The sequence below is a fragment of the Microcebus murinus genome, chromosome 6, assembly GCF_040939455.1.
Source record: "Microcebus murinus isolate Inina chromosome 6, M.murinus_Inina_mat1.0, whole genome shotgun sequence".
Taxonomy (NCBI): Eukaryota; Metazoa; Chordata; class Mammalia; order Primates; family Cheirogaleidae; genus Microcebus; species Microcebus murinus.
This window is the reverse complement of record NC_134109.1, coordinates 19,784,747-19,801,166: the sequence shown is the minus strand read 5'-3', so window position 1 is coordinate 19,801,166 and position 16,420 is coordinate 19,784,747.

Sequence of the window (16,420 nt, the reverse complement as noted above, 5' to 3'; positions counted from 1 at the left end):
CATAAAGTGACTTTTGTTCTTTTGGGTAGATGCCCAGTAATGGGATTGCTGGATCAAATGGTAGATCCACTTGTATTGCTTTAAGGTATCTTCATACTGCTTTCCACAGAGGTTGATCTAGTTTGCAGTCTCACCAGCAATATAGGAGTTCATTCTTCTTTATTCTTTCTTCTGCATCTGTGATTGACTGTGTTACTTGACAGGCTTGCCTTTAAGTTCTGAAATTCTTTCTTCTGCTTAGTCTAGACTGTTGTTGAAGATTTCTGCTGTATTTCAACATTGGCTATTTGACTTTTACTCTTTTAATTTCTGTTATATTCTTTAGAATGTTGTGTTTTCAGTGACTTTTTTTCTTTTTTTCATTCATGTTCTGAAATATTTGGGGGATATCTTTGTATTGGTTTTCAATTTTCTCTTCAGTCTCATTCATCTTACTTGCCATTCATATTCTGCATTCCATTTCTGACATTTCAACAATTTCCTTTTGGATGAGGTCCATCACTATAGATCTATTGTGATCCATTGGGGATGTTGAACTAGCTTGCTTTCTCTTGCCAGAGTTCTTTTGCTCTTTCCTTCTCTTCTGAAACTACTTCTCTCAGATCAGGGAAGATACGTTTATGGTACACCTGTTCTTCTTTACTGGGAGCTCTCTTATTTAGTGAGAAGAAGGAGAGGTCTCTGCATGGCATTTTGTGTCCTACTCAAGAAGATTGACCTGGCAGGAGAGGGGTAGATGCACTGAGATCTACCTGTTCAGTGTTCCAATTCTTCTGTTTGTCACAGTCCAAGCCGATGCTTAAGGATCTTCCTGTATATTGGTAGTTTGGTTCCCAGGCCATTGTGGGAAACTCAGGTGAGGAGCTGGGTGATTCCCTCTCCATGGAGGCTGATGTTGCAGGAGATTGCTTGGCCCAGGTCTCCTCACAGAAGTGCCAGCTAGGCAACTCTACCTAGGTGTGGTTGCAGGTGCCAGGGCTATGGGTCTTTGCTTCACTCAGGGCCATGGGGCCAAGTGATGATGCAGGAGCTGTAGCAGTGGGGCCACAGGGCTATGTGATGGTATGAGAATTATAGCAGTGGGGCCATGGGGCCAGTCTGCCTGGCAGCTGGGGCTCTCTCCCTCCACAGGTGCTACTGAGGCAGTTGCTGTGGGCTGCTCAGGTGGCACTGGCTGTGCCTGCTGTGTTTGAATCACCCTTGGTGGGAAGTGGTTCTTGGCTCCCATTCACAGGGCATGTAAGAACATCTGTTCCCTCTACTACCTCCCCAGTCCAGAAGGGGCTATGCAGAGACAGTTGCAGAAAAGCCAAGCCCTATGTAGATGAGGCGCTCTGGATCTGAGTGCTCAGAATGGCATCATTTGTAGTGACATGGGAATGGAAGTCACCTGGTCACTGCTGTGCCTGCTGTCTCATATAATGTCACTGCACAGACTCCAAGAAGCTCCATAAGTCTGGATGTCTGTGGTAGTGGAGGAGGCCCCTTCCTAGCTTAGGTCACAGTGTCCAGAGGGAAAGTATGGAGTCCCAGGGTCCTCTCCTCTTGTCCTTACCCACATGTGCATGCTACCACCTGGTAGCATCTGCTCTTGCCAATTGGAGCACCCCATCACCTTCTCTATTATTCTGAGTGTCCCATCACTTCTCTTATAATTTACAATGCTCTCTTTGAGAAGGCCCATCTGTAGGTGGGAATCTGTTTGCAACTTTTGATCCTCTTCTTGAAAGCAGTATGTGCCGGTTGCTTCTAGTCCTCCATTTTTGCCTCATCCTTATATTCCATGTATAAACAAACAAATGAACAAACAAATAAGGTGGGGTCTTCTTTGGAGAAATGGATTAGGAAGGAAAGTGTAAAATGAGCCAAGAACCTCTAGTGATGCAAGAAAGTAATGAAGTGTTCAAACCATGATAGGAACATATAAAAAGGACAAAGGACCCAACTTAAAATTTCAATAACCTTGGCTGGAAGAATTTGAACAACAAAATAAATAATGATAGTATTGAATTATAGTCCATAAAATAAATACTTTTGAGTCTATACTGATAGGAATAAATAAGTGAATAAATAAATAAGCAAATAGTGAGGAATTAGCAATAGCTCTTCCTTACAATAGACTTACAATTAAGTAAGTAACGTGGAAGGAATGAAGGAAATAGATACTCACCCTTGGATATATATCATGGTATAATAGTTGCAGCAAAAATCATCAATGGTAACTAAAATTAGTGATCAAAACTATAATGGAGAACAGAATATTTGCATTGTCATGATGTAACTCTATGCAAGATGCCTATTAATTACAAAAAAAAAACCAACCTGACAATTTCACAGTGGAGAAAGTTGGCAAACATCATATCAACCAATTGATTAAAGTTAACACTACCACATTTAAGACAGAGTGACATGAAGTTTCTCCTGATATGATGCAATAAAAAGGGTAAAACATTTCAGTGGCATTTTTGCAGAAAATAAACTAAATTTAATCATGAAAAATATCATGCAAACCCAAAATGGATGACATTATACAAAATATCTAACCAGTCCTCATCACATATATTAAGGTCATACAAGACAAGAGCAAACTGAAAATCTCTTATATATTAAAGGAAACTAAGGAAAAATGACAAATGTAGTATGTGATCCTAGATTGGATACAAAAAGAAATACTTTTGTGTGAAAACAAATGAAGTTCTAATCCAAACTCTAGATTAGTTAATGAAAACATACTTAATTTTCTGGTTTTGTTAATGTATCATGCTTCTATAGGGGAATATGGGTAAATGATGTACTGGAACTCTATTAATTTATATAATTTTCTATAAATCTAAAATTATTTCAAAATAAATATTAAATAAAGAAAAATAATGAAAATACTCAAAGATTCAGGCACTTTAATGTGTAGTGCTTATTTTAAAAATAGAAAAGGGGAAAAATGTACAAAAATGCTTAAGGCTGAAGGTAACAGATTTTAATATGTCTGGAAAAGTAATCTAATTTCTAGTAATAAGACTGATTATCTAATTTAATTGCTTGCTATTCAATTGGTATATTGGATTGCATACATTATTTCAACCATATAAACTAGGTTGCATTGTTCTCCCCATTTTAAAGAGGGGTCAATTAGCAATTGAAGGGATTAAATTATTTCCCCAGAGTCCAAATCTGTTCTAAAAGAAGTTTTATTTATTGACTACTGACTAAGATTTCATTTTGCATATGTTGTGTCTAAGCCATATAATATCATTGCAAAATATACTAATATCCTTATATAAGAACTAATAAACTAAATTAATAAAGCCTATATATTAAAACAGATCATTTATATGAACATATTTATAGTTCTACTTTTGTGCTACATGGCTTGCACTATTAACTTCACCTGGGACATATGGCTGATTAAAAAATTCATATTGTCTTCCTATATGTCACATTGAATCCATATATAAAAAGGGTTAATGGAAATTTTATTTCACTGTGTCTTCTTTATTAAAATGAAAAGGGTTAGGCTGAGGGTGGGGGTTAGGGTTAAGGTTATATATAAAAATATATATAGGAGCTATATAGGACTATATAGTTATGATTAAATCAATAACTTTTTTAAAAATCTGCAAAGTAAATTGAAGGAGATAGTATTATTTCCAGTAGGACTGAAGAAACATATACACACACATACACACACACACAAACAACTGATCTAAGATACCTAAACAAATATTAAAAACTCAAATATTTTACTGCTCATTTCTTTATCTATAAATGCCTTTTTCATATTATTTGGCTGGCATATGTTCCAGTGACAAGCAAGGTGTTGGCCATAATTCAATTGCTAATGTATATGAGAAGGCTAAACTGGAGCCTTGAGCTCTATTCAGTTAGAGAGTCAATCTTTGTTCTTTTGTGGTAAACTTGTGTGTCTGTTTCACCAAAATATATTTGCATGAGGATGAAGAGCAGATTCTCAGAAGGAAAAAAGAAGTACATATAGAGAATTTGGCAAGTCTTGGTGCCTTGATTATCAGAGTGAAAAGGGATAAGGAGTAGAAGCATTGTATTTAATTGTCCCTAGCTATACCCCCAAAGAAATGGCCATCACTTTGGGGACCAAGCCTGGCAGGGCAGAGGTAAGGAGAGGAAACAATGTCAAGGAAAGATTTATAAATTGTTTTACTCTGAACTATGAAACAACAGAAAAGGGAGCGAAAATGAGACACCTCCTGACATCCGACATCTACCAACCATGGTGTGCTTGTTTCCCTCAGAACATACTGTGAATGTTGACATATTTGTCATCAGAGTTCCAGGAACACCTGGATATATCTGATGGAAAGTCTTCAATACAGATGGCAGATATGCTGTGTAGAATCTTTCACAAGGTTGGGAACTGTGAAGACCTCTTCAAGAAATACTATATAAGGTTATCAGAGGTAGAGAAGAAGAAAGTGAGGATCAATAAGGGATAGAGGCAACAAAAATCCCCTGTGTGGGTGACTCAACCTCTGGAGACAGAAAAAAAAAATGAGTGAAATTTTATATAGAAGAGTTCCTGTGGTAAGGATAAGTTATTTGTGGAGGCAAATCCAATATAATATGTTTTATTTTACTTAATGCATTCACCCTAAATTTCAACCTTGGAAAACAAGAGATACCAAATGTTGAGTTGCTACTCTTTTATTTAGAAATAAAATTAGTCCTAAAAATATTAGCTTTTTTTTTTCAGCAAATAAACACAAATTGATTTCTTCAATGAAGGTAATATAATTGATTTACAAAATGGCTGCAAAATAACTAATTGCTTGAATCAAAAGTTCTAAGAATTGTTCTATGAGGGGCAGAGTTTGGCCAAGCAAATCTCCTTTTTGTAATCATTCAGGTACCAAATCTGACAGAGGCTCTCTTATTTTCTAGGTGAAGCTCCCAAAATTGCTGTGGAGATTGCTGCCTTCCTGGAAGTCAGAAGGCTAAAAGAATACATAGGGTTGCATGTGGGAGATTTTTATGACCCAAACCTATCTGTTCACATATCTCTTAGGCCCACCTTCCCCTGGTCAAAATACACTTCCAGTGCCACACTTCATTACTGGAGAACCAGAGAGTAGAGTCTTCTAGCCCAAGAAGAAGGAAATATCGGTTTTGGCAAATAGTCAGCAATCTCTGCCACACTCAATTGGCATTCTTTGAATTATTTTTAGCATACTTCACTAAGAACTGAAAGAGAGGAACACTTAATATAGGTCCTGCAAATAATAAGTATTCAATACATCCTTGTTGAAATCAATAAATGAATCCAATCTTCCAAAAGAAACTTAATTTTTTATAGTGACTTGCAAAATGTCTCAATAAAAGTTAACCATTTTATTTCATTATGTAGAGAAATTAGTTAGAACTTATTTCTTTTGTCCATTCAATGCATTTATTCAGTGTGGGTTTGGAAAATACCAATAATTTTCCACTTTTAGGCATGGAGCATACAGCAGAGAATAAGATCACCCAAGTACCTATTCTAACAGAGATTAAGTTCTAGTAGTGAAGACAGCAGGTTAACAAATGAATAATCATATATATTCATCTATTTGATCAACTGTAATTAGAATATTGATTGTGTTTGAGGCACTGTCCTGGGTGCTGGGGATATGAGTGAATAAAAAATACAAAAATATTTTGCCACAGAGAGCTTAGATTCTAGTGGAGGGAAATGGACTTTAAACAAACTAAATAAGTAAATTATACAAGTCTATTAGGAAGCCAGCTATAGTATCATGGGAAAATTAAGGCATGGGGAAATTAGAAAGTCCATTTTATTATATAAGCTGGGGTCAAGGACAATAAAAATGGAGAGTCTCTTGAGTATGAGGGAGCTACAGAAAGCACAAATTGGGTCAGGCTATGCCTAGGGCACACATGAGCAGAAGCAGTGCTAGGGACCTGCGAATTCAGCTGATAGCTAGATGAGATAAGTCCAGGCAGGCACCCCTATCTCAGGCACTGCCACATGGTTTGACAGTGGAGGTGGGTATGGAGCTCTCTAATGGATTGATAACACAAAGGATGCCTTTGCTCACTAGATCATCTTAAGAGAGACAACAGACAAGAGACCTATAGAGTTTTATTTTTCAGAAGAAGAGAGAATATAAAACCTGATTCTGTAATTCACTGGAATGGGGAAGCAGTGATGAGCTGCCATTCTTTACCCAGATGAGTAGCCACCCATGGTGAGAGGCTGCCCAAAGGCCAAGCAAGTCATGAGTAGCTAGGTCTATATTCTTGGGACAATGGCCCAGTTCATGGTGTCCATCCTTCTTTTCTCTTAGAAGAGCTGAGGTGAACCTCAAGGAAGCATCTGCATTTAGAGAGAATCTATCAACTATGGGATATATATGGGGAAAGAAGCTGGGGAAAGAAGCTGGACTTTCACCCAGGTTCCTAGGCCTTTACATGCCAGGCAGCCCTCAGCCTACCAAAGAGGTTGTGGATGAGGAATTTAGTCCAGCCAAGTTCACTGGTGAAATTTTTGAATTGAGTACCAGTGCCACAAAACTACCCATATTGTAAAGGGCTGTAGTAGCAGCCCATAGCCCTATGCCCTTCTCTACATGACTCCATGTCATCAACCACCTCACACCCATTTTACAGAAGTATTGGGTGAGACTGTACTCATATTTCTTGAATTATTACTTTATCTTGTCAGTTATGGCAAGAATATAAGACATTGACTGCTAGGCTGTTTGTCAAGTTCGAGTTTACAGAGTGCAGCCTTGAGAAATGAGGTAATGTTTCCTGCAGGAACAAAGAACAAATTTGCCTACCTGAAAGTTATACAAAGTTAGTGTTCTTCAGCAGCAATAAAAATCCACTGCAAGTGTAGCATCCGTCTGTACATCATGGGACTTGGGGGCAAGGTAAAACCACACAAATTTATTGATCTACTGCTGTTTGTGGTGTCATAAGTAATAAAGTCTTTTGTCTCTGACCCAGGAGTTTCAGGTCTTCTGACAGCATCCATGGAAGAGTACATGTTAACTTCTTAGCTTGTAAATGAGGTTAAAGAAAATTCTAGACCTGATAGGAAGTCTGCAGGTGCTGTTCATTTTTGGTCAAGTTGTATTTGAGAAGCTTATTAAATATTCAAGTAAAGATGTTCAGTACCTATTAGATATGCAGTTCTGGAGTTCTGGGAACAGGTCCATGCCATAGGAGACATTGGAAAAGTCATTAGGATATATACAGTATTTAAAACCTTGAGACTAGGTGAATTCACCAACAGTGTAAATGCAGTTAGGTAAGAATAACCAGGCCTGAGACTTGACTTCAATGTTGATATAATAGCAAGTACCAATAAATACAGTAGAGTGTTTAGTGTTATTTTATTGCTGTGTCAGGAGAATGACATGGACTTGATAGAGGTGGAAGAATTTGCCCTTTGGAGCATGACAGGCTGGTCCTTGACTGTCTCTCTTTCTTATCCCATATTGATTACACTCTAGCAATGTTGAATATATTCTGTTCCTTTAATACACCTATACTTTCCCTGCCATTTTTCCTTGCCTTAGTCACATTCCTGGGCTTGATATATTCTGTCCACTCACTTCTAATTACTAATTCCATCTGTACTTTTAGATCTCTGACAAAAGGCCTCCTCCTCATCGAGTCCTATTTCAACAACTTCCCAACTAGGTACAATCTATCAAAATACATACTCATTCCCTTCATTGCATCTATCACAGCTTATGTATTTATTTATATGTTTAAATGTTTATTTTTTATATCATTGTACATTTACCTTTTTTACTATATCCCATATAATGCTCCATGAGTGCATAGAGATCAAAAGACTTATTCTCTGCTACATTCCCAACATCTGGCCCAGTTCCTAAATTTGGAAATAGTGCAATAAATATTTGGCGAATGAATTCAGGACCTGTTGTGTAACATTTTGCCTCTTAATCTATCTGAGCTTCAGGTCACTCATCTGTAGAATTATATAAATTTTATTGTTATGAGAATTAATTAACCTTTTTTTGTAGATACTGTTGACATAGTAGGTCCTCAGTAAATCAAAATTTAATCATTTAGCATTTGAGAACTGTATGGGAAAATACAGTGAACAAAAAAAATCATATGTTCAAATGGAGATTTCTATTTGCTTAGGAAGAGAAATGAATGGGTTAGACTAGTCTACAAGTGAATAAAGTACACATATAGAAAAAAAGACTAATAGTCTGAAACTTCAAAGACTGGGAGATTGGAAAATATCCAAAATGGAGCTAAAGAAACTAGAACCAAAATGAGTAAAGATCCAAGCAACAAAATGAAAAGAACATTGTACAAGAAGTGTCCATAAATCTAAGGAATGCTTCTGATTCAGAGGGAGCAAGAGATCAACAAAGAAGAAGATAGGTGCTGAGAAATGACAAAGATTGTCCTTTGATAGAAGTGGCTGAGCTGTCATGAAATCAAAAATAATACTTTCTCTTCAGGATAATAAAAGAGAGTGATGGATAAGAGATGTAGAAAACATGGGGAAAACTTCCAGGAGAATATCATTGGTTGATGTTGAAAATCATCAATCCTGGGTCTAAATAACTGATTAAAAATTGAACATTACATGATCTTGACTAAACTCTCAGAAAATACCAGAATTCATAAGAAAGAAAGAAGTCAAAATGCTTTAGTAAATATTTTAAAAGTTTCCTTAAAGAATCTAGACATAAAGGATAAGCTTTTCTTCTTAAATAGGGAGTTCTCAGGAACACATACATAGTTAATATTTATATATTACTATATAAATATGTTTTTGTAAATGTGAATATCCGTAAATATGCAATGCAAAGAATACAATAAGATAACATACCAAAAGACAATTTCTAAAAGAATGTCAATACAGTCGATGCACACATATTAAACACAAAGTAAACATTTAATTGTAATTGTTATAATCCTATCATAATAGTTTAAAATCATTACAAATTATTATGTGAATGAATGTTATACATCTGAACTACCCTACAGAATAAGTGTTCTTTCTCAGGCTGAAATTCTTGGCCCGTGGACTAGGCCGCATCACGAGCAAGGAAAGTCCTGAAATGACAGCTACAAAGGAGGTTATTAGAAACATTGCATCATGAAGTGAAGCTAAGGTCCATCTGAGATTTCAGAATCAAGGGTCTTGGTAGAGGGGTGGAATACAGGTGAAAGAAAAACACAATGGAAAAGCTATATGGGGAAATACAATGGAGTCAGGGAGGTAGAACCTGAAAATATTTCCTCAGTCATCAAATAATTAAATGATCAGTAGACAGAATATTGTGATGGTTAACTTTATTAACCATGTGAAATTGACTATCTAAGGGGACCCTACTTAAACCTTCTTTCCAGGTATGTCTGTGACGGTATTTCAAGGTGAGGGTAGCATTTGAATGGGTGGACTCAGTAAACCAGATTGCCCTCCCCAATGGGGGTGGACATTACACACTCTGTTGAGGATCTGAATAGAATAAAAAGCCAGAGGAGGAGAAATTCACCTCCTTATTTTTATGCCTCACTGTATAAGCTGGGACACCTCATCTAATATTCCCCTGTAGCTGGGAAGATTACATCTTAAATTTACAGAGATTTACATCGTAGATTTCTCTGGTTCTCAGGTCTCTGGGCTCAGAATGAATTTTCTGGGTCTCCAGCTTGCAGGTGGTAGATTGTGGGAATTTTCAGCTTCCATAATCACATATGCCAGTCCCTCATAGTAAATAAGCATATTTTTCTTCTCCCCTTCCTCTATCCCTCTCCCCTCCTTTCTGTGTGTGTGTGTGTGTGTGTGTGTGTGTGTGTATTCTGTTGTTTCTGTTTCTTTGGAGAATTCTAAATAATGCAACAGCTATCCTAGGTTTTCGAGTGGGGATGAAGCTCTTAAAAGTAAGATAGTGGCTGAAAAAAGAACTATGAAGTTATTAAGCAGATATTTTAAGCAGATATTTCAGATCAGTGTAATATAAGGGAATTCATTTTTAAGTAACATCAGATCCCTAAGGCTACTGACACCTGTGAAAGTCAAAGAAGCATTTTCAATATGTCCATCATTTGCATTTTTCCTCATACCCAGAAAATAATTCTTTTAGTAAATGGCATCACTTGATATTCAATAGAATGCTGAGACATCTTTAGTGGATATTTTATTAATCTTGCTGATGTTGAGCCACACAGTTAAAACACTCTTTCTTACAATAATAAGTTATCAGATCAGGTATCGGTAAACCATGACCCATGCACCAAATTTGGCAGACCAGTTCTTTTTGTTAATAAAGTTTTGTTAAAGCTGGAGCTCAGTCACACCCATACTTTTACATATAGTCTATGGCTGCTTTTGTGATGTTGAGTTATTGTTACTGGAGTTCCTAGATAAACTTTCCAACATGAGCACCTACTATTCTGTAGAACCAAACCTGGTGAAGAAATCTGCTTGGGGGTTTCTGGAAGAAAAACATCTATGGGAGTTCCTTTCACAACTTCATGATGCCTCTACCTCTTTTTGCATCTCCTGAGGATATATATATATATATATGTATATATATATATGATATATTATATATATGCACACATATACATATATATATAGAGAGAGATGTGTGTGTGTGTGCATATATACATGTAAATAATTTATTTATACTTTCTGAATTTATCTGAAAAGTTTTACAGGTATTTGAAGAAAAACCTATGCATCAATCACAAGGAAAAAGATTAGTGGTTTTGCCTTGCAGAGGCATTTCCCTAGCTTTACAGATTCTGCTAGTCAAAAGAATCCTCTAAAAATGGATTTTTTTTCACATAGACACACAGAGCATGCCTGAGTTCATCATCACTATTCTTAATCTAAAATGTTGAAATATCTTTTTGTTCCTCCACTCGCTAGCTCCACTCCATGCTCCCATCAATCTTTTTTTTTTTTTCAAAATACTCACAACTTTAAAACATTATGATGACTTCTTTTTCTCTAGGATAAAGTCTAAGTTGCTTAATGAGTCATGACAGGCTTTGCATTATATGCCTCTGATTCATCAGTCTTGGTTTGTCTCCTACCACCTTCCTACGCTCACACTTTGCTCTTGCTATACAACATGCTTTCTCTTGCTTCCAATATTTTTGCACCTTCTGTTTCCTATGCTCCCAGCACCTTGTGCATCTCTACATAAAAGTACCCATTCATCATTTTTTTCTGTATCCTCTCTCATTCATCAAATAATTACTCAGTACCTGATCTATATCTGATTCTCTGAAGAATATATGGCAGGAGAGTGTGGGAAAGGATGTATAAATACACTTCACACTCAAGGAACTAATAGTCCAGGATCAACTTCAGCCACATCAGCATTTAATTGTAATGAAGCATCATAACTATACTAAGAAAAGCCCACACATTTTGAAAGCAAAAGACAAATGTACATTGCGAATCGTTGTAAGAAATATTTTTCCTCAGGATACAAATGAGGGTTAGATCCATCAAAAGTGCCAATAAAATTCTCTACATTATTTCAGAGTTGTCTGAATCCACCAGTTGACTTTCTTTGTATTCCTACCATCATTTCCTGCCCCTCATTTATAGATAACTGGCATATATAACAGATAGATTAGTTGACATACACAAATTGGTGGTTCCAACTCTGAACTTATCACCTTACCCACCAAATGTGGCTTTCTTATGTACACTCTTCCTTTTTCTGAATTCCATATCTGTAAAGTCATAAGCATCTTCTAAATCATGTAAATACACACACACACAACTTACATTTCATTTATTCTGAAAGAACTTGGACAGTCTATTATACACATCTATTGATTTCTATCATTGTCACAATATTGATCACAAATGAATTAGGTACAGCATTAATAATTTATTATCTCTCCCTACCTGCCAATCCCACTAGATTACATCTGTATATAGTACATGAAGAGTGGACTATTGTATCCTTAGTATCTTACCCCAGTATCTGGCACAGAGTAAATATTTAATAAAGAGATCTTAAATTAATAAAAGAGATGTTAATCTCCATGTCCAATTATTTTTCTAGATGTATTGAAATTAATCCCATAAAATCTTTGTACTGCAATGTTTTGCCCTAACTTTCATAAATTTACATCACTAGTTTTCCCACTTTTAATTTATTTGATACAGACTAGTCATTTATATCACTTGAACTACTGTTCAAATTGTTTTGTCAAATGAACTAAAAAATATTCCTTAATTAGACATTAGCAAAAAAGTGCTGCCCAACATTTTTAGACTCATAATCAATATCCCAAATACTCTTTTCCTAAAATCTATAACTCCTTTTCCATCTGCTATTGTTTGGATAAGCTTTTCTTTTCCCCACTAAAACTCATGTCGAAATTTGATTCCCAATTTGTTGGTGTTGAGAGGTGGGACCTAGTAGTATGTGTTTGGGTCATGGGGACAGATCCCTCATGAATGGCTTTGTGATCTTCTCTTGATAGTGAATCTTGCTATAGTAAGACTAGATTAGTCCTCACAGGAATGGAGTAGTTCCTGCAAGACTGAGCTGTTGTCAACCCAGGACAGTCCTTGAGTTTTATCTCTTTGCACATGTCCACTTCCCTTTGGGCTATGTTCTTTAACTTCCTAGGCTGCAGAAATATCTTTAAGAATAGCTGGTGTATCAGTCTCAGGTGTTCTGTTATAGCAACACAAAATAGACTAAAATGCCAGTCATTCTTAAAGTTAGGTATGCACATATAATGGAGTTTCTATCAGTGGAATTTCAACCATTGTGATGTGATTCATTCCTAGGATTGACCCATCCCAAACTCCAATATGTGATTCTCCATGGTATTCTCCTTCTGGTCTCTGGATGACAAAATCCAGGGCAATCTTAGAAGACTCATAATAATGATGACAGAGCTTCTACCAGGCAATATAGTTGAATGTGTGCAGCAGACAAACTCTCTACACCTCCAGCACATCTATCAGTTGTACTTTGCATGAGTCAGATATATATTTTTATTTTATTAAGCCACTGAGATTTTGAGGCTTACCCATTACACCCTCTAGTATTGCTTATCTAATATAGTCTTGCTTACACTAGTATTCCTCTTTAGAGATATTTTCCTCTAGTCAAACTGAGCTCATACTCATTTCCCTTTCTATGTGTAAAAGATACATCTTGTACTGTGTATATTGCAAACTTTACAGAAATGGTGCTTGTAGCCTATATGCTACATTATTCCTCCTTCAAAAACATAGTTAATTCTATTATCTCTCCCAAATTGGGATAGAGACTAGTTGGATAGTGACAACAGCTCAAGCTGAAAGAAGACTGGATGTGTCATGTTGACATAATCATAATGGATCAAATATAAGAAAAGCCTAGAAAACTGGTATGCAGAGGAGAAAATCAGAAGATGACACAGGAGAATTATAGACAAGCACTCATTTTCCGTGAGACAGAGACAGAGGAAAGAACAACTGTTTCTCTTTTTAATGATTTCCATGTCTTTGTTCCAGGCTCTGGTGAGGGCCAGATACCCTGTTAGCTATGGCTTCAATGTGATACCCATGCATTCTTAAACTAAATTTTCCTTTTCAGTGTAATCTACTTTGAGTTGGCTTCTGTTATACTCAATGAAAACTCCATTTGCTAAGGTAGTACTCCAAGCCTTTGTGTGCCTTTGTGTGCCTTTGCTTGATCAAGTTCCTTCCGTGAAATGTGAAATGTCCTCTACTGACTCCTTCACTTTTCTTTCTTTTCTTCTCTTTCCTTTTCTTTTCTTTTCTTTTCTTTTCTTTTCTTTTCTTTTCTTTTCTTTTCTTTTTCCTTCCTTCCTTCCTTCCTTCCTTCCTTCCTTCCTTCCTTCCTTCCTTCCTTCCTCTCTCTCTCTCCCTCCCTCCCTCTCTCCCTCTCCTCTTTTCTTCTTTCCTTTCCTTTTCTTTTCTTTTCTTTTCTTTCTTTTCTTTTTCCTTTCCTTTCCTTTCCTTTCCTTTTTCCTTTCCTTTTCTTCTTTCTTTTCTGACAGACTCTCACTCTGTTGCCCAGGCTACAGTGCCATGGCATCAGCCTAGATCACAGCAACTTCAAACTCGTAGGCTCAAGAGATCCTCCTGTCTCAGCCTCCCAAGTAGCTGGGACTACAGGTATGCGCCACCACGCCCGGCTCATTTTTTCTATTTTTAGTTGTTTGGCTAATTTCTTTCTATTTATAGTAGAGACAGGGTCTCACTTTTGCTCAGGCTGGTCTTGAACTCCTGAGCTCAAGCAATCCTCCTGGTTTGGCCTCCCAAAGTTCTAGGATTACAGGCCACTTTTCAATTATACTTTTTCTTCATAGTGTCCCTGATTTTCTTAGGACAGTTCAAAACTAAGAGAAAAGACACATTCTCTCTCCTCTAAATTCCCCAAACACAATTTCTATCAGAAAATGGAAAAAAAAAACCCAAATGCTTAAATTCTTTAAATTTTGTATGTAATGATGAAAAGCTTTGAATACTAATTCCTCAAAATCTGAGACAGAAAATATTTTACAATTCAGAGAACTGATAAGATAAATTTATGAGCATATTTTGTCTTGTGTTAAAATATACAAAGTATAAGGAAAGAATAAAATATTCTCTCAAAGGTACTGGTGTATTTTACCAAAAGCATGTGTAATGAATCTAGTTAATTAAAATGTTTAAAATACAAATCATAAAGGGGATATTTCTACCGCTTCATATAAGTCCATGTACAGTTTAATTTCTCAAGTATGCTTCCTTTAAAATTATCACTAGAAAATGTCCTTGAAAGAAATTTCTTGATTGTAAATTTTATACCTTATATCATCTAGTGTTTGAAAGGGTATATTTTATCATTTTCCTAGGTCATATTCTGAGTATTCTTATGCCTAAAAGGAAATGATCTGATATCATCTCAATAACATTTTGATATTCAAAACCACTTTGTTTTGATCATCAAAAACCTTTTTGTATTGACCAGACATTGAGAGATCTTTAAATTCGTTGGTTTTATATTAATGCTTATTATTTTTGTTATCATCTTCTGCATCCTTCTTATTTTCACCATCGTCAGTATCACAAATCAGTCAGAGCTTTGTGCCAGTCACCAGTTGATGTTGCACCTAACTCAGCTCGGTCAATCTTGACAACCAGAGGAGACAACAAGTATATTTTACTAAAGAGGAAATTAAGTCTCAGAGACAGTCACTATCTGGCCGTGGGTCACATTGTAGCTGATAAATGGCTTTTTAGGGCTTCAGCCTAGGTCATTCCAAAGCCCTCTATCTCAATCTCTACTCTTTCAAGGAAGAGGATAGAGAGGAAAATCAACATTGTGGAGTGGAGCAGTGGTGATGGGGCCAGTAAGATGTCTCAAAGGCTGACAGTGGTTCTGGTTTGGGAAAATGATGATAGAAACATGTTCAGAGGATAGAAAGATATGACTACACAGAATATCATGCTGACATAGGATAGGGTTTGTTGTGATCTACCTCAGATGCTCCTTCTTGAAAAAAGCTAAAATGACAAAATAATTGGGTAGAGAAATCGTGTGATAATCTCCATAGGTGGGAGTATGAGGCAAAATTGGAAGAACACAGTCTATACTAAACTTAATTACATGTATCATTATCCCTACCAAACCCAATAAATGAATGGAGAGAATTTTGTGCTGTAAACTTTATTAACATATAACAGGTAGAAAAATGTGTTTGTATCTACTGTGTTAACACTATGACATATGCTGCTTCCTTCTCTAGAAATAGCATGCTTAATAATTTGAGTGATGCTTATATTAGTAAGAGGATTCAAGCAAGCTCAGAGATAGTGGAGTTTTCTCTTCAGAGCTATTTCAGCTTTACCATCTGGAAACCTACTATTTTGGCTTTTGTTCTACGTCTGCTACATTGTGTCCAGGCCTTGAGAAACTTTAAATTCCCTGAGCAGATTGGAGCCAATCCCAGCATTAATTTAAAACTATAGCACATTCCCACTGGCTTCATGTTCTTCCCTTTTTAACAATTTCTCCATACCGTATTGAGAGTAAGGTACTATTGCTTTGAAAAATAAGGGAAGTATACTTCTGAAACCCTGAGGCTAATTGCTGATTGTAAAGTGACTATGGCTTGCTTCTTTCTCCATGGCAAGAGAGAATGGCCAAATATAAAACATGGAGGTCCTGCAGTGAGCAGGTTGGTTGCTGACGATTCCAAAGATACAGGAACCCAGCCATGGCCATACAGCTTCTGGATCTAGCAAATATTTTTGTTCAGAGAGATTTTTTGCTGAGGCAACATTTCTGCAAACCAAATAGGCTCGGCTTCCCTGGAAAGTAATGGAGTCATTGAGAAGCCAGAAAATAAAGGATTTTAATAGAGTATGAGTTGCAAATGCCATGGCATATGGAATAAATTGTAAAGAAGT